Here is a 26,223-nt window from a genome sequence, read left to right as displayed (position 1 = left end):
GAGTAATATACGACCATTACAGAGAGCATCATAACAGTTTAAAAGGTACAACAATAAAAGGATTGTATAGTCTGAAGATCTCAGGAAGGAGGGGCGATTTTGATGAGGTCCTGTATTGCAAGGAGGCGATGTGGATATACAAATTGGGTACTGTTGTTCCCCTCGGTCTCAATGCGGAGCTCGATCTATCCCCCTTCCTGAGATGCAATAAATATAAATAAAGTTGACCTTGTGCTCAAATTTGAGCAATTGTTGTCGGGGAATGCATGCAGTATGCGTGGATCCGCAATGCCTGTGTGGTTTATGCCGCAATGAAAAATGTATAAAGGAATGCTTGCCTTTTGAAGAAAAATTCCCCCTGGATGATCTTTTGGACTACTGCAGGAATGGACGCTGATGCCATATTAATGTAATTCAATAGGAAGTGATATTGACATATCTTATGTGCCTATGATCTAACCCAGCCACTGTACAAGCTAACATGAAAGCTTAGCCGTTGCAATGGAGTTGTACGGGGTGGAGCGAGGGACTGCTTTTAAGTGAACATGACGGCCGGACTGGCCACACCCTGATGAAACGCCCAATGTGGGCGTGAAACGCGTCGGTGGGCGGTGCAATAGCCGGCGCAGTTGACGTCAACTTGATGACACAACATCCTGGAGCCGCACGAACCCCGGACAGATAAACCAGCGTGTTTGGCGTGGATGCGGAGGTACACGTGGCGGGCTGTATGACAGCCTGAGGGATGATCGGACTCGCGACACGCTCGGTAAAACTACCGCTACAACACTAATGGAAGTGAATGCGGAGCTGCTGTGTCCATAACGGGGACTGTCTATACGGGTGAGACCCATCCATGTTGTTACACTGTGCGATTAAGGCTATAATCTTACAAGTTATCCGAAGTCTTCATCTTTAAACCGGAACTTGATGTATATACATGGACACCTTGTCCTTGGCTGGATTTCTGAGGGGAAGCTAAGGAGGGGGGCCCCCTGGACATAGAGACAGTGTGGCAGTGTGGATGTTGTATGCATGCGCGGGCAGATGGATGGTATGATCAAACTCTCTGGCCAGAGATAAGTTATTATTATATCTGCAAAAATTTGCACTATGTGCCATGGCTAATTTGCACTGCACTGTTCTTTGGTTTTAACCACTTGAGGACCGTGGGCTTTACCCCCCTTAACCACTTGAGGACCTAGGGCTTTCTACCCCTTAAGGACCGGCCACTTTTTTTCCAATCAGACCACTGCAGCTTTCACGGTTTATTGCTCGCTCATACAACCTACCACCTAAATGAATTTTGGCTCCTTTTCTTGTCACTAATAAAGCTTTCTTTTGGTGCTATTTGATTGCTCCTGCAATTTTTACTTTTTATTATATTCAGCAAAAAAGACATGAATTTTGGCAAAAAAATGATTTTTTTAACTTTCTGTGCTGACATTTTTCAAATAAAGTAAAATTTCTGTATACATGCAGCGCGAAAAATGTGGACAAACATGTTTTGGATAAAAAAAAACCCATTCAGCGTATATTTATTGGTTTGGGTAAAAGTTATAGCGTTTACAAACTATGGTGCAAAAAGTGAATTTTCCTATTTTCAAGCATCTATGACTTTTCTGACCCCCTGTCATGTTTCATGAGGGGCTAGAATTCCAGGATAGTATAAATACCCCCCAAATGACCCCATTTTGGAAAGAAGACATCCCAAAGTATTCACTGAGAGGCATAGTGAGTTCATAGAAGATATTCTTTTTTGTCACAAGTAAGCGGAAAATGACACTTTGTGACAAAAAAAAAAAGTTTCCATTTCTTCTAACTTGCGACAAAAAAAAAATGAAATCTGCCACGGACTCACCATGCCCCTCTCTGAATACCTTGAAGGGTCTACTTTCCAAAATGGGGTCATTTGTGGGGTGTGTTTACTGTCCTGACATTTTGGGGGGTGCTAAATTGTAAGCACCCCTGTAAAGCCTAAAGGTGCTCATTGGACTTTGGACGCCTTAGCGCAGTTAGGCTGCAAAAAAGTGCCACACATGTGGTATTGCCGTACTCAGGAGAAGTAGTATAAAGTGTTTTGGGGTGTGTTTTTACACATACCCATGCTGGGTGGGAGAAATATCTCTGTAAATGACAATTTTTTAATTTTTTTTACACACAATTGTCCATTTACAGAGTTATTTCTCCCACCCAGCATGGGTATGTGTAAAAATACACCCCAAAACACATTATACTACTTCTCCCGAGTACGGCGATACCACATGTGTGGCACTTTTTTGCACCCTAACTGTGCTAAGGGGCCCAAAGTCCAATGAGTACCTTTAGGATTTCACAGGTCATTTTGCGGAATTTGATTTCCAGACTATTCCTCACGGTTTAGGGCCCCTAAAATGCCAGGGCAGTATAGGAACCCCACAAATGACCACGTTTTAGAAATAAGACACCCCAAGGTATTCCGTTAGGAGTATGGTGAGTTCATAGAAGATTTTATTTTTTGTCAAAAGTTAGCGGAAATTGATTTTTATTGTTTTTTTCACAAAGTGTCATTTTCCACTAACTTGTGACAAAAAATAAAATCTTCTATGAACTCACCATACTCCTAACGGAATACCTTGGGGTGTCTTCTTTCTAAAATGGGGTCATTTGTGGGGTTCCTATACTGCCCTGGCATTTTAGGGGCCCTAAACCGTGAGGAGTAGTCTGGAAATCAAATTCCGCAAAATGACCTGTGAAATCCTAAAGGTACTCATTGGACTTTGGGCCCTTTAGCGCAGTTAGGGTGCAAAAAAGTGCCACACATGTGGTATCACCGTACTCAGGAGAAGTAGTACAATGTGTTTTGGGGTGTATTTTTACACATACCCATGCTGGGTGGGAGAAATAACTCTGTAAATGGACAATTGTGTGTAAAAAAAATCAAAAGATTGTCATTTACAGAGGTATTTCTCCCACCCAGCATGGGTATGTGTAAAAATACACCCCAAAACACATTGTACTACTTCTCCCGAGTACGGCAATACCACATGTGTGGCACTTTTTTGCACCCTAACTGCGCTAAAGGGCCCAAAGTCCAATGAGTACCTTTAGGATTTCACAGGTCATTTTGCGGAATTTGATTTCCAGACTACTCTTCACGGTTTAGGGCCCCTAAAATGCCAGGGCAGCATAGGAACCCCACAAATGACCCCATTTTAGAAAGAAGACACCCCAAGGTATTCCGTTAGGAGTATGGTGAGTTCATAGAAGATTTTATTTTTTGTCAAAAGTTAGCGGAAAATTGATTTTTATTGTTTTTTTCACAAAGTGTCATTTTCCACTAACTTGTGACAAAAAATAAAATCTTCTATGAACTCACCATACTCCTAACGGAATACCTTGGGGTGTCTTCTTTCTAAAATGGGGTCATTTGTGGGGTTTCTATACTGCCCTGGCATTCTAGGGGCCCTAAACCGTGAGGAGTAGTCTGGAAATTAAATTCCGCAAAATGACCTGTGAAATCCTAAAGGTACTCATTGGACTTTGGGCCCTTTAGCGCAGTTAGGGTGCAAAAAAGTGCCACACATGTGGTATCGCTGTACTCAGGAGAAGTAGTACAATGTGTTTTGGGGTGTATTTTTACACATACCCATGCTGGGTGGGAGAAATAACTCTGTAAATGGACAATTGTGTGTAAAAAAATCAAAAGATTGTCATTTACAGAGGTATTTCTCCCACCCAGCATGGGTATGTGTAAAAATACACCCCAAAACACATTATACTACTTCTCCCGAGTACGGCGATACCACGTGTGGCACTTTTTTGCACCCTAACTGCGCTATGGGGCCCAGAGTCCAATGAGTACCTTTAGGCTTTACAGGGGTGCTCACAATTTAGCACCCCGCCCACTTGCCAGGACAGTTAACAAACCCCACAAATGACCCCATTTTGGAAAGAATACACAACAAGGTATTCCATGAGGGTAATGGTGAGGTCATTGAAAATTTTATTTTTTGTCACAAGTAAACGGAAAATGACACTTTGTTAAAAAAAAAAATAAAAAAAAAATTCTGCTAACTTGTGACAAAAACTAAAATCTTTTATGAACTCACCGTGCACCTCACATAATACTTTAGGGTGTCCTCTTTCCAAAATGGGGTCATTTGTGGAGTCTGTCCTGGCATTTTAGGGTCTCTGCAATCATTACATGTATGGCCAGTATTAGGAGTTTCTGCTATACTCCTTATATTGGGTATACAAGTAATGCACTCTGGGCTGAAAGGAAAAATGAACGGCAAACATACCTTGCTCCACATCAATGGCAGATCTTCCTCCACATCAATGGCAGTGATAACCTCAGGAGAGAGACACCCCGTGCCACCCTGCACTCAGGGTGAGCCACCAACTTATGTGACTGGGCCTCAGAACTTTAGTATACAGCATTATGCCTGTAGGATACAGCAATATGCCTGCCAATAGAGATGACTCTGTGTGGCATTAAAGCATCATCATAGGCCCAAATCACATATAAACCGGGGGTGTCCACACTCAAGGGAAATTCAAACATGCCGTCTTATATCGCCAACCCAGGACAGATCAGCAATATCAAGCATGGAAACCGATCCTTCCGACTTTTATGCTTACCCGTTTTTTTGGTTTTAAGCTCACCTCTCCTCCACCTGGGACAATGTGCGAAAGACCACTGAGTGTGTGCCTACTCCTGTGTCTGGAGTTCCCTAGGTTCTAATAGTGTACCTGCTTGTGGTACCTCTCAAAACACTGCCCTACACATAGGCCAGGCTGGTCAGGACAGCGGGGACAATAAAAACTGGTGTCATTCCTTCTTCCAGTCCTGCTGCAGACACGACAACGTTTTCTTCGGATGCGTTGACCTGGGGCACACGGAATCTGATAGGCGTAATGCCTACCATGCAGTCGGCTAGTTGCATCTGGGGGGGGGGGGGGGGGGCTGGCACCTCCTGGATACAGGATGTCCAGAATGATCTGTTCCTGAAATTGGAGGAAAGATCCAGTTCTCCCAGCCTTACTGTAGAGAACAAAGCTGTTGTAAACTGCCAATTGAATCAGATAAAAAGACACTTTCTTATACCAGCGTCTTGTTTTCCGGGTAATTAAATAGGGTGCTAACCTCTGGTCATTGAAGTCCACCCCTCCCATGTTGACATTATATTCGTGGACGACAAGGGGCTTTTCAATGACCTTAGTTGCCCGTTGAATTTGGACTGTCGTGTCTGTGTGAATGGTGGACAGAAAGTAAACGTCCCTCTTGTCCCTCCATTTCACCGCGAGCAGGTCTTCAGTACGCAAGGCGGCCCTCTGCCCCCGTTCAAGTCTGGTGGTAATGAGCCGTTGGGGGAAGCCCTGGCGACTAGGCCGCGCAGTGCCACAGCATCGGATACCTTCTAACTTTAAGTGCTGAAAGAGGGCCACACTTGTGTAATAATTGTCCACAAAAAGATGGTACCCCTTCCGGAACAAGGGTGACACCAAGTCCCACACAACCTTTCCACTGCTCCCCAGGTAGTCAAGGCATCCGACCGGCTCCAATTTTGAGTCTTTTCCCTCATAGACCCTAAAATGACATTTATAGCCTGTGGCCCTTTCACAGAGCTTATACAGTTTCACCCCATACCGGGCGCGCTTGCTTGGGATGTACTGTTTGATGCCAAGGCGCCCGGTAAAGCGTAAGAGGAACTTGTCTACGCAGATGTTCTGTTCAGGGATATAAGCATCTGCAAATGTTGAGGACAGGTGGTCTATGAGGGGTCTCCCCTTTCATGACAGGTTTCGTCGTCGTTGAAGTGCAGGAAGCGCAGGATGGACTCAAATCGTGTCCTGGACATGGCAGCAGGGTACAAGGGAACATGATGTACTGGGTTCGTAGACCAATACGCCCGCAATACATTCTGTTTCATTAGTCCCAAGTGAAGGATAAGGGCCAAAAAGATTTTAATGTCGGAAACTTGGACTGGTTTCCACCCGAAAGACTGGGCATACATGCTCTCCGGGTGCTCGGTGATGAATTGTGTGGCTTTACGGTTGGTCTCAACCACAATTAAGTCCAAGAGAACCTGGGTGATGAACAGCTGCAAAAAGTCTAGGGCCGTTCCTAGATGAGCTGTCGCCACCTGGACTCCAGACTGGGCGGTGAAAGGGGGCACTACGGGTGCGGCGGAATCAGGGGATTGCCAATCTGGTTGTGCCAGCACCTCTGGGAGTCTATGGGTACTACGGGCCCGTCTTCCTCTTGGTGGCTGCGACGGGGGTACTACTGCACTTGCCACCGTACCAGTTTCAACTTCCATGCTGACGCTCACCACTTCACCAGGGTCTACAGAAGTACTGGTACCAAGTCCAGGAGATGCTGCGCTGCTGGTGCCTGCCTCACCAAGAAAACTATCAACAGCGCTAGCACCACCCTGCTGCCCTTGAGGCGGATCCTGCGCCACCTGCGGTCTAACGACTTGGGGTCTGGTACGCCTGGCTCTAGCCGGGACCATAGCATAGTGGGGTCTCAGAGGCAATCAAACAATTACGGGACAATCGAAGCCGATCACGGGACAATCAAATACAATCGCAGCACAATTGAATACAAGCGCAGCACAATCAAATCTGATGCACTCGGAAGGTGATGGGGGGTGGTGGTGGGGTGGGGGTTGGTGGGAAGTGGGGTCTCAGAGGCAATCAAACAATCACGGGACAATCAAAGCCGATCACGGGACAATCAAATACAATCGCAGCACAATCGAATACAAGCGCAGCACAATCAAATCTGATGCACTCGGAAGGTGATGGGGGTGGGGGTTGGTGGGAAGTGGGGTCTCAGAGGCAATCAAACAATCACGGGACAATCGAAGCAGATCACGGGACAATCAAATACAATCGCAGCACAATCGAATACAAGCGCAGCACAATCAAATCTGATGCACTCGGAAGGTGATGTGGGGTGGGGGTTGGTGGGAAGTGGAGTCTCAGAGGCAATCAAACAATCACGGGACAATCGAAGCAGATCACGGGACAATCAAATACAATCGCAGCACAATCGAATACAAGAGCAGCACAATCGATACAATCACAGCACAGTCAAATACAATGCACTTGGACGGTGATTAGGGGGGGGTGTCTGAGGGCGATTTGAGGGGGTGGGGGGTTGATCAGGAGCCCGCACGGGGCAGACTGAGTCCTGATCTGATGAGAGGCAGACACGGGGTTACTGATCGCAGATCAGTTAGTGATCGCTGGGGAGGACAGATGTAAACAAACAGCAGGGGATGTAATCAGGAGGGGGGTATGAGGGCAATCGAGGGCCTGGGCAGGTGATCGGTTACCCCCGCGGGGCAGTTAGGGTCTGCTCTGATGGGTGGGGGTGCTGAGGGGTGATGGACAGGTGATAGACAGGTGATCAGAGGGGGATCAGGGGGTAAGGTAGCTGTATACAGATGTATACAATGTACAGGGGGGTAGTCTGGGATGGGGTCTGGGGGTGATCTAAAGGTAGGGGGGGGATCAGGGGTGACTAGGAGGCAGTTAGGGACCTAAACTAAGGGGCAGCGTCGCTAGTTAGTGGCAGGTGGGGGGGGGGGGGTTTGCAGGGGTGCAAGGGTGCTAGGCAGGGGTCTGCTGGGGTGATCAGGGGAGGGATGAGGCCTGGGGTGGGTGATCAGGGGGGCTGTTAGGCAAAAAACGCTGTGCTGTGTATACTTACAAAGTGCTTCCTCCTCGCTAGTGGTCTCTGCAACAATGAGACCACGAGGCGAGGAGGAAGCACGTATAAGGCACTTTGTTTACCTAACAAAGTGCCTTATACATTCTGATTGGCCATTGTTACGGATTCCTCCGCTCGCCGGCTCTGCTAAGTGGCCGGCGAGCAGAGGCAAAATGCCGGGCTTCCGACTCCCGGCGGAGGATCGCGTCACGGATGACGCGATCGCTCCGCCCATGCCCCTACAAGGACCGCCGCCATTTGTCTATACGGCGGTCCTTGCGGGGTGCACTTCCCGGCCGCCATTTGTATATACGGCGGTCGGGAAGTGGTTAAGGACCGGCCACTTTTTTTCCATTCAGACCACTGCAGCTTTCACGGTTTATTGTTCGCTCATACAACTTACCACCTAAATGAATTTTGGCTCCTTTTCTTGTCACTAATAAAGCTTTCTTTTGGTGCTATTTGATTGCTCCTGCGATTTTTACTTTTTATTATATTCATCAAAAAAGACATGAATTTTGGCAAAAAAAGGATTTTTTTAACTTTCTGTGCTGACATTTTTCAAATAAAGTAAAATTTCTGTATACCGTATTTTTCGGACTATAAGACGCACTTTTTCTCCCCCAAAAGTGGGGGGAAAAAGTGGGTGCGTCTTATAGTCCGAATGTGCATCCATGTGTCCCCCAGAAGGAAGTGTGTGGGCAGACTAGAGTGCACTCACTTACTCAATCCCGGCTCTGAGTGCTGCATCTGCCTATTTCACCTTCCCTGCAGGCAAGTGATGATCACAGACTTTGTCCCCGCTGATGGTATCAGCCGACTTGCTGCATAGGTGGCTCTGGCACGAGCCTGGTCTTTTTCTGTGTCCGCCTCATCCATAGGATCTTCACCACTGCTGGTGGCTGACATCGGAGCGGTGCATCTGTGCACCGGCTCTCTAGTTGTTTCATCCCGCTGTATGTCCGCATATCATCCGCGGGCCTCCCTCGCCGCAGATCCACGAACGGGAACATGGCGCCCACCCTCTTCTATCTCCTAGACCATTATCCAATCAGGCGGGGGGCGCTGTCCCTGACCGCCAATCACAGCCATCCTCTGCCTCCTCTCCTCTCCTGATTGGCCGCGATGGTCCTGCCGGATGTGTTTTGGGGTGTATTTTTACACATACCCATGCTGGGTGGAAGAAATAACTATGTAAATGACAATTGTCCATTTACAGAGAGATTTCTCCCACCCAGCATGGGTAACTCTGTAAATGGACAATTGTGTGTAAAAAAATCAACAGATTGTCATTTACAGAGGTATTTCTCCCACCCAGCATGGATATGTGTAAAAATACACCCCAAAACACATTATACTACTTCTCCCGAGTACGGCGATACCACATGATTGGCACTTTTTTGCAGCCTAACTGCGCTAAGGGGCCCAAAGTCCAATGAGTACCTTTAGGATTTCACAGGTCATTTTTGTTTCAAGACTACTCCTCACGGTTTAGGGCCCCTAAAATGCCAGGGCAGTATAGGAACCCCACTAATGACCCCATTTTAGAAAATAAAATCTTCTATGAACTCACCATACTCCTAACGGAATACATTTGGGTGTCTTCTTTCTAGAATGGGGTCATTTGTGGGGTTCCTATACTGCCCTGGCATTTTAGGGGCCCTAAACCGTGAGGAGTAGTCTTGAAACCAAATGTCGCAAAATGACCTGTGAAATCCTAAAGGTACTCATTGGACTTTGGGCCCCTTAGCGTACTTAGGGTGTAAAAAAGTGCCACATATGTGGTACCGCCGTACTCAGGAGAAGTAGTATAATGTGTTTTAGGGTGTATTTTTACACATACCCATGCTGGGTGGGAGAAATATCTCTGTAAATGACAATTGTCCATTTACAGAGAGATTTCTCCCACCCAGCATGGGTATGTGTAAAAATACACCCCAAAACACATTATACTACTTCTCCTGAGTACGGCGATACCACATGTGTGACACTTTTTTGCAGCCTAGGTGCGCTAAGGGGCCCAACGTCCTTATCACAGGTCATTTTGAGGCATTTGTTTTCTAGACTACTCCTCACGGTTTAGGGCCCCTAAAATGCCAGGGCAGTATAGGAACCCCACAAGTGACCCCATTTTAGAAAGAAGACACCCCAAGGTATTCCGTTAGGTGTATGGCGAGTTCATAGAAGATTTTATTTTTTGTCACAAGTTAGTGAAAAATGACACTTTGTGAAAAAAAAAAAAAATCAATTTCCGCTAACTTTTGACAAAAAATAAAATCTTCTATGAACTCGTCATACACCTAACAGAATACATTGGGGTTTCTTTTTTCTAAAATGGGGTCGGTTTGTGGGGTTCCTATACCGCCCTGGCATTTTACGGGCCCAAAACCGTGAGTAGTCTGGAAACCAAATGTCTAAAAATGACTGTTCAGGGGTATAAGCATCTGCACATTTTGATGACAGGTGGTCTATGAGGGGGCGAATTTTGTGGAACCGGTCATATGCAGGGTGGCCTTTTAGATGACAGGTTGTATTGGGCCTGATCTGATGGATGGGAGTGCTAGGGGGGTGACAGGAGGTGATTGATGGGTGTCTCAGGGGGTGGTTAGAGGGGAAAATAGATGCAATCAATGCACTGGGGAGGTGATTGGAAGGGGGTCTGAGGGGGATCTGAGGGTTTGGCCGAGTGATCAGGAGCCCACACGGGGCAAATTAGGGCCTGATCTGATGGGTAGGTGTGCTAGGGGGTGACAGGAGGTGATTGATGGGTGTCTCAAGGTGTGATTAGAGGGGGGAATAGATGCAAGCAATGCACTGGCGAGGTGATCAGGGCTGGGGCCTGAGGGCATTCTGAGGGTGTGGGCGGGTGATTGAGTGCCCTAGGGGCAGATAGGGGTCTAATCTGATAGGTAGCAGTGACAGAGGGTGATTGATGGGTAATTAGTGGGTGTTTAGGGTAGAGAACAGATATAAACACTGCACTTGGGAGGTGATCGGACGTCGGATCTGCGGGCGAACTATTGGTGTGGGTGGGTGATCAGATGGCCCGCAAGGGGCAGGTTAGGGGCTGATTGATGAGTGGCAGCGACAGGGGGTGATTGATGGGTGGCAGTGCCAGGGGGTGATTGATGGGTGGCAGTGACAGGGGGTGATTGATGGGTGATTGACAGGTGATTGACAGGTGATCAGTGGGTTATTACAGGGAAGCACAGATGTAAATATTGCACTGGCGAATTGATAAGGGGGGTCTGAGGGCAATCTGAGCGTGTAGGCGGGTGATTGGGTGCCCGCAAGGGGCAGATTAGGGTCTGATCTGATGGGTAACAGTGACAGGTGGTGATAGGGGGTGATTGATGGGTAATTAGTGGGTGTTTAGGGTAGATAACAGATGTAAACACTGCACTTGGGAGGTGATCTGACGTCGGATCTGCGGGCGATCTATTGGTGTGGGTGGGTGATCAGATTGCCCGCAAGGGGCAGATTGATGGGTGGCAGTGACAGGGGGTGATTGATGGGTGATTGACAGGTGATTGACAGGTGATCAGTGGGTTATTACAGGGAAGCACAGATGTAAATATTGCACTGGCGAATTGATAAGGGGGTCTGAGGGCAATCTGAGCGTGTAGGCGGGTGATTGGGTGCCCGCAAGGGGCAGATTAGGGTCTGATCTGATGGGTAACAGTGACAGGTGGTGATAGGGGGTGATTGATGGGTAATTAGTGGGTGTTTAGGGTAGATAACAGATGTAAACACTGCACTTGGGAGGTGATCTGACGTCGGATCTGCGGGCGATCTATTGGTGTGGATGGGTGATCAGATTGCCCGCAAGGGGCTGATTGATGGATGGCAGTGCCAGGGGGTGATTGATGGGTGGCAGTGACAGGGGGTGATTGATGGGTGATTGACAGGTGATTGACAGGTGATCAGTGGGTTATTACAGGGAAGCACAGATGTAAATATTGCACTGGCGAATTGATAAGGGGGGTCTGAGGGCAATCTGAGCGTGTAGGCGGGTGATTGGGTGCCCGCAAGGGGCAGATTAGGGTCTGATCTGATGGGTAACAGTGACAGGTGGTGATAGGGGGTGATTGATGGGTAATTAGTGGGTGTTTAGGGTAGATAACAGATGTAAACACTGCACTTGGGAGGTGATCTGACGTCGGATCTGCGGGCGATCTATTGGTGTGGGTGGGTGATCAGATTGCCCGCAAGGGGCAGATTGATGGGTGGCAGTGACAGGGGGTGATTGATGGGTGATTGACAGGTGATTGACAGGTGATCAGTGGGTTATTACAGGGAAGCACAGATGTAAATATTGCACTGGCGAATTGATAAGGGGGTCTGAGGGCAATCTGAGCGTGTAGGCGGGTGATTGGGTGCCCGCAAGGGGCAGATTAGGGTCTGATCTGATGGGTAACAGTGACAGGTGGTGATAGGGGGTGATTGATGGGTGATTGATTGGTAATTAGTGGGTGTTTAGGGTAGATAACAGATGTAAACACTGCACTTGGGAGGTGATCTGACGTCGGATCTGCGGGCGATCTATTGGTGTGGGTGGGTGATCAGATTGCCCGCAAGGGGCAGGTTAGGGGCTGATTGATGGGTGGCAGTGACAGGGGGTGATTGATGGGTGATTGATGGGTGATTGACAGGTGATTGACAGGTGATCAGGGGGATAGATGCATACAGTACACAGTGAGGGGGGGGGGGTCTGGGGGGGGTCTGGGGAGAATCTGAGGGGTGGGGGGGTGATCAGGAGGGGGCAGGGGGGGGTAAAAAAAATAGCGTTTACAGATAGTGACAGGGAGTGATTGATGGGTGATTAGGGGGGTGATTGGGTGCAAACAGGGGTCTGGGGGGTGGGCAGGGGGGGGGGGTCTGAGGGGTGCTTTGGGCGATCTGGGGCAAGGGGGGGAGAAATCAGTGTTCTTGGGTGCGACATAGGGTGGCTGCAGCCTGCCCTGGTGGTCCCTCGGACATTGGGACCACCAGGGCAGGAGGCAGCCTGTATAATACACTTTGTAAACATTACAAAGTGTATTATACACTTTGTATGCGGCGATCGCGGGGGTTAACATCCCGCCGGCGCTTCCGTATGGCCGGCGGGATGTTGCGGTGGGTGAGCGGTGACAGGCGCCGGCGGAAGATCGCGTCACGGATGACGCGATCGTTCCGCCCATGCCCTTACAAGGACCGCCGCCTCTCGTCTATACGGCGGTCCTTGCGGGGTCCACTTCCCGGCCGCCTCTGTGCGTTAGGCGGTCGGGAAGTGGTTAATTATTAGGGGAATATGTGGTATTGAGGGTTTTGCATTTAGGGGATTGTGTGTATTTGGATATAATAAATTGACTTTTTTGGTACAATTATGGTGGCCTTATGACCTATTTGTATATATTTAATTGACATTAATAAATAAATTGAAGAGCACTGGACCCAGTATAGACCCCCGTGGGACCCCACTGTTAACAGTCTCCCATTTTGAGTATGATCCATTGACCACAACTCTTTGTTTTCTGTCCATTAGCCAGTTCCCTATCCATGCACACAGACTCTTCCCCAGTCCTTGCATCCTCAACTTTTGCACTAGTCTTTTGTGGGAACAGTGTCGAAGGCCTTTGCAAAGTCCAAGTATATCACATCTACAGCATTCCCAATATCCACATTAGCATTCACTACCTCATAAAAGCTGAGCATGTTAGTCAAACAGGACCTGTCTTTAGTAAACCCATGTTGATGCTGAGAAATAAGATTATTTTCTACTATGAGTCATGTATAGTATCTCTTAGTAACCCCTCAAATAGTTTGCATACAACTGATGTTAAGCTTACAGGTCTATAATTTCCTGGATCTAATTTTTTGCCCTTCTTAAATAATGGGAAAACGTGGGCTGTACGCCAATCCACTGGGACTCTGCCAGTTGAAAGAGAGTCACAAAAGATAAGATAAAGGGGTTTATCTATAACTGGGTACACACTATGAGATTTCCTGGTCGATTTACTGTCAGATCGATTATTTCCAACATGTTCAATTTGCTTTCCGATTGTTTTCCGAGCATTTTCCGATCGATTCCTATTAAAGTGCATGGAAATCGATCGGAAAATGCTCGGAAACGATCGAAAAGCAAATCGGACATGTTGGAAATAATTGATCTGACAGTAAATCGACCAGAAAATCTCAGTGTGTACCCAGCATAATGCTAGGTACACACTATACAATTTTCTGTTAGATTTTTCTCTTAGATTTACCTGCCAGATAGCTTTTTTCCATGTTGTAGGTAAATCTAACAGAAGAATCTAACAGAAAATTGTATGGTGTGTACCTAGCATAAGACCCGATGATGCATGCCATCCGGGCCAGGTGCCTTGTCTATTTTTAATTTATTTAGTCTTGCCCTCACTTCTTCCTGCGTTAAGTATTTAATATTACAGTTAGAAGATTGAGACTCTTCTGTCTCTGTAATTTGCAACAATGCTGTTTCCTTTGTAAAGACAGAAGCAAAGAAAGCATTTAATAACTCTGCCTTACCTTGGTCATCCACGATTGAGTTCCCATCCTCATCCTTTAGGAGTCCTATACAGTCAACCTTTCTTTTTTTAGAGTTGATGTACTTGTAAAACTTTTTTGGGTTAGATTTGATATCCCTAGCGATTTGATTTTCAGCTTCGATCTTTGCCAGCCTAATTTCTTTTTTACAATTTTTATCGCACTCCTTATAATTATAATTGATTAGTGCAGCCTTGGTCCCCTCCTGTTTTAGGACCTTATAGGCATTCTTTTTCCTCTTCATTTTATCCCTAACTTTTCTATTCATCCATAGAGGCCTTTTTTTTATTCCTAGACATTTTGTTTCCATATGGGATATACATACTACAATATTGATTGAGAATAAGTTTAAAAGCTTGCCATTTCCCTTTAGTGTCCTCCCCTTGTAGTAAATTATCCCAGTTCACCAAACTTAGTGCCTGCCTAATTTGATTGAACTTTGCTTTTCTAAAATTCATAGTTTTAGTGGTCCCGCTGCCCCGTGGCCTATCAGTCACCAGATCAAACGTCATCATGTTGTGATCACTATTTCCCAAATGTTCTTGAACCTGCACATTTGATACATTATCTGGTCTATTAGAAATGATCAGATCCAGTAACGCATTCCCCCTAGTTGGTTCCGTTACCATTTGAGTCAAGTAATTGTCCTGTAGTGCTGCCAGAAATCTGCTGCTTTTACCAGAATGGGTAGCCTCAATATCCCAGTCAATGTCTGGAAAGTTGAAGTCGCCCATAACTATGACCTCATTTTTACTTGCAGCTTTTTCAATCTGCTGTAGTAATTGCAGTTCTGCAGCTTAATTAATATGAGGTGGTCTGTAGCATACCCTAATAAGCAATTGGTAACTTTTATTTCCACCATGAATATTTACCCAAACGGACTCCACATCTTCGCAATCTTCCTCCATCGCATCGTTGAGGACAGCTGTAAAAGAATTCTTAACAAAGAGACAAACCCCTCCACCTTTTTTCCCTGTTCTATCCCTCCTAAACACATTGTATCCTTTTAAATTAGCTATCCAGTCATGGCTTTCATCCATCCATGTCTCGGTTATTCCCACAATGTCATAGCCTTTGTCATTCAGAATGAACTCTAGTTCGTCTATTTTATTTGAAAGGCTCCGAGCATTGATTACCGTGCACTTTATATTTTTACCACCACATTTACCAATTTTGTTTACATAAAATGGGCTACTTGAAGTTTTACCAACCTCCTTAATCTTTACACTGTCCCCACCCCCCTCTCCACCCCCCATAATGTTAGGCTCCCACTGTCTTTTGACCTTATCTTGTCTACATATTGAGACTTTATCCTCCCGCCACCCCCCAGATCCTAGTTTAAAATCTCCTCCAACCGTTTAGCCATCTTCTCCCCCAATGCAGCTGCTCCCTCCCCGTTAAGGTGCAGCCCATCCCTGCTGTAGAACCCGTAGCCGACTGCAAAGTCTGCCCAGTTCTCCAGGAACCCAAACCCTTCCTTCCTACACTAATTTCTCAGCCACTTATTTAACTCCCTAAGCTCCCTCTGTCTCTCAGATGTAGCACGTGGCACTGGCAGTATTTCAGAGAACACCACCTTGGAGGTCCTTGCTTTAAGTTTATCTCCAAGTACCTGAAAATCATTTTTGAGGACCTTCCATCTTCCACTAACTTTGTCATTGGTGCCAATGTGTACCATGACATCTGGGTCTTCCCCAGCCCCACCCAATAATCCGTCAATTCTTTCCACTACATGCCGAACCCGAGCACCCGGGAGGCAACAGACTGTAGGCATTCACGGTTTCTTCGACAGATTACCTTATCTGTGCGCCTAATAATTGAATCCCCTACCACCAGTACCTGTCAGCTGCGTCTATTTAATCATGGGGTTGCATAGAGGTATGTCAGTTAGTGGCTGATTACAGTAATATCCAGCATCCACAGTAGGTAATAAATCCAGGACAACCAGGGATTTCACTTGAATTCTTTTAACCACTTAAGGACCGCAGTGTTAAACCCCCCTAAAGACCATGCCATTTTTTACAATTAAGCCCACTGCAGCTATAACTGTTTATTGCTCAGTCATACAACTTACCACCCAAACAAATTTTACCTCCTTTTCTTGTCACTAACACAGCTTTCTTTTGGTGCTATTTGATTGCTGCTGCGATTTTTAGTTTTTATTATATTCATTAAAAAAAAAGCCAGGAATTTTGGCAAAAAGATGATATTTTTAACTTTCTGTGGTAACATTTTTCAAATAAAGTAAAATTTCTATACAAGTTTTTGTCCAAATTTATTGTGCTACATGACTTTGATAAAAAAAAAATCCAATAAGTGTATATTTATTGGTTTGGGTAAAAGTTATAGCGTTTACTATGGTACAAAAAAGTGAATTTGCGCAGTTTGAAGCAGCTCTGACTTTTCTGAGCACCTGTCATGTTTCCTGAGGTGCTAGAATGCCACAATAGTAAAAATTACCCCTTTTTTGCATACCAGAGAATTTGCCACTGGGAGATTTGGGCGCAGAATACAGCCGGTATGGTTTATCCTGCTGCTGCACAAGTTCTCAGTGACGTTAAATACTATTCCCTTTCTAGGTCCATGTGGATGGTGGGGAATGATTTAATTCGGCTTCCAGCTATTGCAGAATTACAGTGTTTTAAAAGTAACTTAAGCTCTGTCTTCTGACGGCGCTGAAGTTACTCGCTGTGCTCTGCTATAGCCATAATTCCTATTACGGTCTATGGTGGCGCCCAAGTCTCCTGCGCTGGATTGCCAGTGTTTGCCATTTTGGAAATAAGACACCTCAAGGTATTTGCTGAGGGGCATGGTGAGTTCATAACAGATTTTTTTTCAAGTTAGCAGAAAATGACACTTTGTGACAAGAAAAAAAAAAGTGTTTCCATTTCTGCTAACTTGTGACAAAAAAATTAAATAAAATCTGCCACGTACTCACCATGCCCCTAAGTGAATCCCTTGGTGTGTCTACTTACCAAAATTGGGTCACTTGTGGGGTACTTGTACTGCCCTGGCATTTTGGGGGAGGGATAAATTGTGTAAAGCCTAAAGGTGCTCATTGGACTTTGGGCCCTTTTGAGCAGCTAGGCAGCAAAAAGAAGTGTCACATGTGGTATGGTCGTACTCAGGAGAAGCAGTATAATGTGTTTTGGGATGTCTTTTCACACATACCCATGCTGGGTGGGAGAAATATCTCTGTAAAGGACAACTTTTTGTTTTTTTTACACTAAATTGTCCATTTACAGAGATATTTCTCCCACCCAGCATGGGTATGTGTAAAAATACACTACTCCTCACTGGCATTTTAGGGGCCCTAAACCGTGAGGAGTAGTCTGGAAACCAACTGAGTAAAAATGACCTGTCAAATCCTAAAGGTACTCATTGGACTTTGGGCCCCTTTGCACAGCTAGGCTGCACAAAAGTGTCACATATGTGGTATCACTGTACTCAGGAGAATTATTATAATGTGTTTTGGGGTGTCTTTTCACACATACCCATCCTGTGTGTGAGAAATACAGTGGGTTGCGAAAGTTTGGGCAACTTTGGTAATTTTCATGATTTTTCCTGTATAAATTGTTGGTTGTTATGATAAAAAATGTCAGTTAAATATATCATATAGGAAATATACAGTGATATTTGAGAAGTGAAATGAAGTATATTGGATTTACAGAAAGTGTGCAATAATTGTTTAAACAAATTTAGGCAGGTGCATACATTTTATCGATTCCACAACCTTTAGAACTAATTATTGGAACTCAAATTGGCTTGGTAAGCTCACTGACCCCTGACCTACAAACAAAGGTGAATCCAGTTATGAGAAAATGTATTTAAGGGGGTCAGTTGTAAGTTTCCCTCCTCTTTTAATTATCTCTGAAGAGTAGCAACATGGGGGGCTCAAAACAACTCTCAAATGACCTGAAGACAAAGATTGTTCACCATCAGGGTTTAGGGGAAGGATACAGAAAGCTGTATCAGAGATGTCAGCTGTCTGTTTCCACAGTTAGGAACATATTGAGAAAATGGAAGACCACAGGCTCAGTCCAAGTTAACACCTGCTACCTACAGTCAAATATGGTGGTGATTCCATCATACTGTGGGGCTGTGTGGCCAGTGCAGGGACTGGGAATCTTGTCAAAGTTGAGGGACACTTAGATTCCACTCAGCATCAGCAGATTCTGGAGACCAATGTCCAGGAATCAGTGACAAAGCTGAAGCTGCGCCAAGACTGGATCATTCAACAAGACAACGACCCTAAACACTGCTCAAAATCCACACTGCTCAGAATCCAGGCATTCATGTGGAGGAACAAGTACAATGTTCTGGAATGGCCATCTCAGTCCCCAGACCTGCCGAAGATACAGGAGAAATATTGAAGGCAGTTTATGATTCTGAACAGATTAAATCAGATCTTCCTGTAGCTTCTATTTGAGATGATATTTATAGGGGCTTAGGGGTTCAGCCAGTTAAGGTCTTTCCCATACATGACTCAATTAAAGAACTCATGAAATCGCAGTGGAAGGATCCGGAAAAACGACTGTTTGTTCCGAGATCCTTTAAGAGACGTTTTCCCTTTAGGCTAGGTACACACCGGGACGTTGCATTATAGTGGACGTTATGGTCGCATAACGTCCCCTAACGCAACGCCTGCCGGTGTTGGTAGAGGACGTTGAGTGAGCCGCGTTAAGCGGCTCTTTCCGCATTAGGGCAGTGAGAGTGGCGCTGATTGGCCGGCGGGACCACGTGATGTGGAGTGAAACACTCTGCATCACGTGGTACCACCAGCCAATCAGCGGCCACCAGTGCAGTGCATATTGAGTAGCCATGTGCGCGGCTACGTAGCGGCCTCTCCCCGCCTCCTCTCCGCCCCAACACTGAGCATGTGCAAACAGTCTAACGCGGCTTAAGCCGCTGGAACGCTATAGGAACGTGCAGCGTTACATGTAGCGTTACATGGAACGTGCAGCATTACATGTAACGCAACGTGGGCAGTGTGAACAGCCCCATTGACTTTGTATTGCTGTGAGTTGGGGAGCGTTACAGGCTGCACTAACGTGCGCCTGTAACGTCCCTGTGTGGAAGCATGTCCTAAATTAGACGCTGCCTTGGCTCAATACTCAAAGAATTCAGATTTATCCTTTGAGGATACAGGGTCGCTTAAAGATCCTATGGATAGGAAAGCAGAGGTATTACTAAAGCGTGCGTGGGATGCGGTTTCATTTGCATTCAAACCGGCGATAGCATCTGTTTGTTTGGCCAGGAATCTGGTGAAATGGATAGATGGGTTACAGAGTCACTTTGCTGCGAGTACCCCACATGAGGAGATTCTGGAATCATTACCTGTCATTACTAAGTCAATAGCGTTTTTAGCAGACGCAGCGTCGGAGAGTTTACGATCTTTAGCCAAGGTTGCCGCTCTTATAAATTCTTCCAGATGAGCGGTTTGGTTAAACGCTTGGGAAGGAGATTCGGCGTCTAAACACAATTTATTGTGAGGGAGTTTCAGAGTGAGTTATTGTTTGGGAAAGGACTTGATTCGGTGTTAGAGAGATACTCTGATAAAGGAAAGGAATTTTCCGGATAAAAGGAAGAAAGTTTCTAAGAAGCCCTTTCCAAACAAAAGGAAACCTTCTCTGGGTGAGTCATCAAACAGAGGTTCTTTTCAGTCCAAAAGATGGATGTAACGTCTGCAACTATGGCGGCTGCGGACATGCAGGGTATACCCACAGCCGCCTTTGTTCCCTGTTCACAGGCCTCATCCGTTCCGTCGGCGTCTAGCGCGTCGGGAACGGTACGGTCTCGTGCTCATAGGGTCGCTGTATCGCGCGGGAGCGCGCGGAGACGAGACCTTTATGCTGGAAGAAGGCGCGTCAGCTGACCTGTCGGTCGGCTGACATCAACAGTGACTCACGCCGCTCGCATTGGCTGATTGGCAAGGGGCGCGGCTGTGAGCTCTCCTCGGCTTCTTAAAGGGATACTTAAGTCAAAATAAAAAAAATAGTTTTACTCACCTGGGGCTTCCCTCAGCCTCCTGCAGCTGTCCGGTGCCCTCGCAGCATCGCTCCGATCCTCCTGTCCCCGCCGGCGGCTGCTTCCGGTTTCGGCGACAGCCACCGACAGGCTGGGAACGTGAGTGATTCTTCGCATTCCCAGCCACAATAGCACCCTCTATGCTGTTATTGCGGCCTTCTTGCCACAACAACAGCATAGAGGGCGCTATTGTGGCTGGGAACCCGAAGAATCACTCGCGTTCCCAGCCTGTCGGCGGCTGTCGCCAAAACCGGAAGCAGCCGCCGGCGGGGGCAGGAGGATCGGAGCGATGCTGTGAGGGCACCGGACAGCTGCAGGGGGCTGAGGGAAGCCCACGGTGAGTAAAACTAATTTTTTTTATTTGACTTAAGTATCCCTTTAAGCCTTCACTGGTCATTTGCAACTTGCCTGCTGTTGCGAATACACTCGTGTTAGCGCTCAGACCTTAGACTAGTATCCGGTGTGCTTTGATCTAGGAGGAAACCAGGGATTTCACACAAGACTAGGACTATTGTTCTATTGTATTACTGATAACCTGTGTATGATTCTGGCTATACTCTGACCTTGCTATTGCTTATCGATTCTGTACTTCTGCCTATCTGACTTTAGTTGCTGAACCTCTGCCTGATAACTCACTATTCTTCTGCCTCACGTTTCTGTACTGTATTAGCCTCTCAGTTGCCGAACCTTGCCTGTCTGACCCCTCCGCTCACCAGTGGGCCCTTGCCACTGGTGAGGTGTTCTTCTGTCTAATACCCACCAGCTCCTCTGGTGAGGTTTAGTTTAAGTTATACAGCTCCTGCGACTGATAGTACCTTACCAGCTCCTCTGGTAAGGTCTAGTTAAACTATTCAGTCGCTTGTGCTGATAGTACCTTACCAGCTCCCCTGGTAAGGTTTAGCCAAACTTTGTTGTCACTCTTGCTGTTAGTACTTTACCAGCTCCTTTGGTAAGGCCTATTATTTATACTACTGTAGTTGCAGCTAGTACCCACCAGCTCCCCTGGTGAGGTATAGCACTGTTGTTTCAGATAGTACTCACCAGCTTCCCTGGTGAGATCTATCCATTTATTCTACTGTTGCACCAAACACTTTACACCTCTGTTTCTCAGCCTTCTATACTGGCATTATTGGTGATACTGCGGATCACCACATAATTGGGTATAGAGTCTGTATTTTTGGTGATTCTGCAGATCACACAATAATCAGATCTCTGTGTGCTACACCAATCGTTACAATGGACTTATAATTCAGGGAGAGGTAGAGGATCCTTTCTGTTCAACAAATCCCAGACCCTCCCTCAAAACCAGGAAAGTGACCACCAAGAGGTTGGGGGGAGGCTGCATTATTTCCTCCCGGCTTGAGAACCAATAATCAACAGTCCTTACATTCTGGATTTAATTCAGTTCTGTTACAAAATCGAATTCAGTTCTCCTCCTCCTCCCAGCCGATTGGTAACAGGAGTCCCAAGGGATCCACTGAGGGCACAGGCTCTAAGATATTCGGTGATATCTTTACTACAATAGAAAGTTATCAAAAGAGTTCCATTATGCGATCAGTTTCGGGGGTTCTCCATCTGAGAAATTTCGTATGATACTGAATTTAAAGCCCCTGAACCCTTACATTGTGGAGAAAAAGTTCCACATGGAAAGCATTAGCTCCGTCAGAAGTGGGATGTGGCCAGGGGCGTTTCTGGCGACACTAGATTTAGAGGATGCTTACCTCCATGTTCCGATTTGCCCAGTGTATCAAAAGTTTCTCAGATTTGCAGTCCAAATCGGGGAATCGGTTTGCCATTACCAATATCAGACCCTTCCATTTGGGATTACTTCCGTGCCGAGAATTTTCACAAAGGTAATAGCGGAGGTAATGACTTTCCTGCATCTCCACAATGTAATGGTTCTACCTTAACTCGACGACTTCCTGTTCCTAGCAAACTCGGAGTCGGCCTTAAAAAAGGATCTAGATTTTTCAATTCAGACATTATCAAGGTTAGGATGGATCATAAGCAGGGGAAAGTCCCAGCTAAATCCAGCCCAAAAACTGATATTTTTGGGTCTACTTTGGGACACCACAACTCAAAAAGTTTATTTACCAGAGGACAAGGGCCCATATGCAATTCACTTTTTCACCTGAGTTTTCTCCTAGGTGATATTTTTAAACTTGTCAGTAAAATGCCTTTTAAGCCACCCGAAAACAAGAAAATACTCAAAATAATTTTGATAGTACCTTTTCACCTACTTTTTGGTACTTTTTTTAGTTGAAAAGTACTGAAAAGTTATTTTAATCGAAGATGAAAAATTATCTCCTGGGAGAAAAGTCAGGTGAAAAAGTGAATTGCATATGGCCCAAGGTGAGAAAGGTGATACAAAAGGTGCAAACGTTCAGAAGGGGAGACAGGGTGTCGTTACGAGACACGATGTCTCTCCTGGGCCAAATGTCATCAACTTTTCCTGCAGTGGAATGGGCTCAGGCTCATTCAGGAGTAATTCAGGAGTGGTTTCTTTCAATTTGGGACAAAAAACAATCAAATTTGGACAAATATGTTTATCCCCCGAGCCAGGTCCTGTTATCCCTCCAATGGTGGACTTGTCCAGATCAGTTGTCACAGGGGCGACATTGGCTCCAGAGATCCCTAGCAAAGGTCTACACAGATGCCAGCACTTGGGGGTGGGGGGCTCATTACTCAAGTTTTCAGGTACAGGGGACTTGGAAGCAGGAAATTACAGACTGATCATCAAACTACAGAGAATTGATGGCGGTAAAGTTGGGACTGCTTCAACTCCGGGACCATGTTGTAGGAAAGGAAGTCTTAGTATATTCAGACAACATGGTCACAGTGTCCTATCTGAAGAAGCAGGGTGGTACCAGAGTAAAGGATCTGAGAGATCTCACTCTGGACATAATGTCATGGGCAGAGTTGAATATAATTTCTCTTACAGCAGTACACATTCAGGGAATCAGAAACAGATGGACAGATTCACTCAGCAGAGGTATGACAATGGAGGCAGAATGGCAGCTCAATCAGGAGATATTTCTACAGATTGTACAGAAATGGGGGTGCCCCATAATCGATTTATTTGCAAGCCTGCAGAACGCAAAGGTTAAAGACCTTTGCTCATTGCATCCAACAATGCCAGAAAATCGGTTAGATGCACTGACGGTGGAATGGCCTACAGGCCTCCTTTATGCATTTCCCCCATTCAAATTAATTCAAAGGGTGCTGAAGAAAATAGAGATGACGAAGTGCAGTGTGATATTTATAGGTCCTTGGTGGCCCAGAAGGACCTGGTTTCCTTTTCTCCAACAGTTAGTATTCAAAGGTTCTTGGCACCTGGGCAGCAGGCCGGATCTATTATTTCAGGAAGGGAGGTTCCATCCGGATCATCATATGTTGAACCTGACAGCCTGGATACTGAAGAAAGCATCCTAGCAAAACAAGGTTTTTCAAAAAAAGGTGGTAGCTACATTAATTAATTGCAGAAATCCCTAAACAAGAGAAAAATTTGAAAAAAAATTGGAGGGCGTTATATGTTGGAAAGAAAAAAGTGAGGTCAGCTCTAATGACCTTAATTTTATTTTGGAGTTTCTACAAAGCGGAGTAGATATGGGTCTAGCAGTTAGTTCATTGAGAGTTCATGTATCTGCACTTTCTGTTTTCCTTAATAGACAGTTGTCTAAAAATGTTTTTGTTAAGAATTTTCTCACCTCTGTAGCTAGATCCCAACCAATTCCAGGGTAATTAGTGCCCCCTTGGGACATATCCCTGGTTCTTGATTTTTTAACTTCTGAAAGGTTTGAACCCTTATCAGAGGTTCCACTAAAGTTTCTTACGCTGAAAGTGGCGTTTCTAGTTGCTATTACGTCGGCTTGAAGGATAAGCGATATTCAATCATTATCCATCAAGGACCCATACATGGTAGTTCATCGAGTCAGAATAGTTTTACGGGCAGACCCAGCTTATTTACCTAAGGTTGCTTCAACTTTCCATTGCTTGCAGGAAATAATACTACCATCTTTTTCCTCAAATCCAACCAATGCCAAAGAACGAAAGTGGAGTACTTTAGATGTCAGGAGAGCGATCTTAGTTTACTTAGAACGCACAACAGATTGGAGAAGGTCTAGTCATTTGTTCATTACGTATGCTGGGGCAAGTAAAGGTTTACAAGCATCCAAAAGTACTATTGCAAGGTGGGTGAAAGAACTTATCACTTTAGCCTACAAAGCTTCTAATTCGGTAGTTCCCTCTAGAGTAACAGCACACTCTACATGATCATTAGCAGCCTCTTGGGCAGAAAGATCAGGGGCAAGTTTAGAGCAGATTTGTAAAGCTGCAACCTGGTCTACCCATACAACATTCATCAAGCACTACCGCGTCGAGTTGCTTTCAAGCCAAGACCAAAGTTTTGAAAAAAAAAGGTTCTACAAGCCGTCATCCCTCCCTAAGGTAAATTTCTCGCTGGTCTCAGCAGCAGCCATCCTGGAGGACGATGGGAGAAAATCCCAGCTGCTTACCTGAAGCCGTATTTCGGCGAGTCCTCCAGGACGGCTGCCTGAGTTCCCAAGTAGTTCACGCCTTTTATTGTTTTAATATTGATGATTTTGGCATACAAGCTCATGAAAACCCAAAATTCCTATCTCAAAAAATTAGCATATTTCATCCGACCAATAAAAGAGAAGCGTTTTTAAAACATAAAAAAGTCAACCTTCAAATAATTATGTTCAGTTATGCACTCAATACTTGGTCAGGAATCCTTTTGCAGAAATGACTGCTTCAATGCGGCGTGGCATGGAGGCAATCAGCCTTTGGCACTACTCGGGTGTTATGGAGGCCCAGGATGCTTCGATAGCGGCCTTAAGCTCATCCAGAGTGTTGGGTCTTTCGTCTCTCAACTTTCTCTTCACAATATCCCACAGATTCTCTATGGGGTTCAGGTCAGGATGCTTGGCAGGCCAATTGAGCACAGTAATACCATGGTCAGTAAACCATTTACCAGTGGTTTTGGCACTGTGAGCAGGTGCCAGGTCGTGCTGAAAAAATGAAATCTTCATCTCCATAAAGCTTTTCAGCAGATGGAAGCATGAAGTGCTCCAAAATCTCCTGATAGCTAGCTGCATTGACCCTGCCCTTGATAAAACACAGTGGACCAACACCAGCAGCTGACATGGCACCCCAGACCATCACTGACTGTGGGTACTTGACACTGGACTTCATGCATTTTGGCATTTCCCTCTCCCCAGTCTTCCTCCAGACTCTGGCACCTTGATTTCCGAATGACATGTAAAAGTTGCTTTCATCCGAAAAAAGTACTTTGGACCACTGAGCAACAGTCCAGTGCTGCTTCTCTGTAGCCCAGGTTAGGCGCTTCTGCCGCTGTTTCTGGTTCAAAAGTGGCTTGACCTGGGGAATGCGGCACCTGTAGCCCATTTCCTGCACACGCCTGTACACGGTGGCTCTGGATGTTTCTACTCCAGACTCAGTCCACTGCTTCCACAGGTTCCCCAAGGTCTGGAATCGGTCCTTCTCTACAATCTTCCTCAGGGTTCGGTCACCTCTTCTCGTTGTGCAGCGTTTTCTGACACACTTTTTCCTTCCCACAGACTTCCCACTGAGGTGCCTTGTTACAGCACTCTGGGAACAGCCTATTCATTCAGAAATTTCTTTCTGTGTCTTACCCTCTTGCTTGAGGGTGTCAATGATGGCCTTCTGGACAGCAGTCAGGTTGGCAGTCTTACCCATGATTGCGGTTTTGAGTAATGAACCAGGCTTGGAGTTTTTAAAAGCCTCAGGAATCTTTTGCAGGTGTTTAGAGTTAGTCGATTCAGATGATTAGGTTAATAGCTCGTTTAGAGAACCTTTTCATGATATGCTAATTTTTTGAGATAGGAATTTTGGGTTTTCAAGAGCTGTATGCCAAAATCATCAATATTAAAACAATAAAAGTCTTG

This window comes from Hyperolius riggenbachi, chromosome 1 (assembly GCF_040937935.1).
Source record: "Hyperolius riggenbachi isolate aHypRig1 chromosome 1, aHypRig1.pri, whole genome shotgun sequence".
Lineage (NCBI taxonomy): Eukaryota > Metazoa > Chordata > Amphibia > Anura > Hyperoliidae > Hyperolius > Hyperolius riggenbachi.
The sequence above is the reverse complement of the archived record's forward strand: the minus strand, read 5'-3'. Positions refer to the sequence as shown.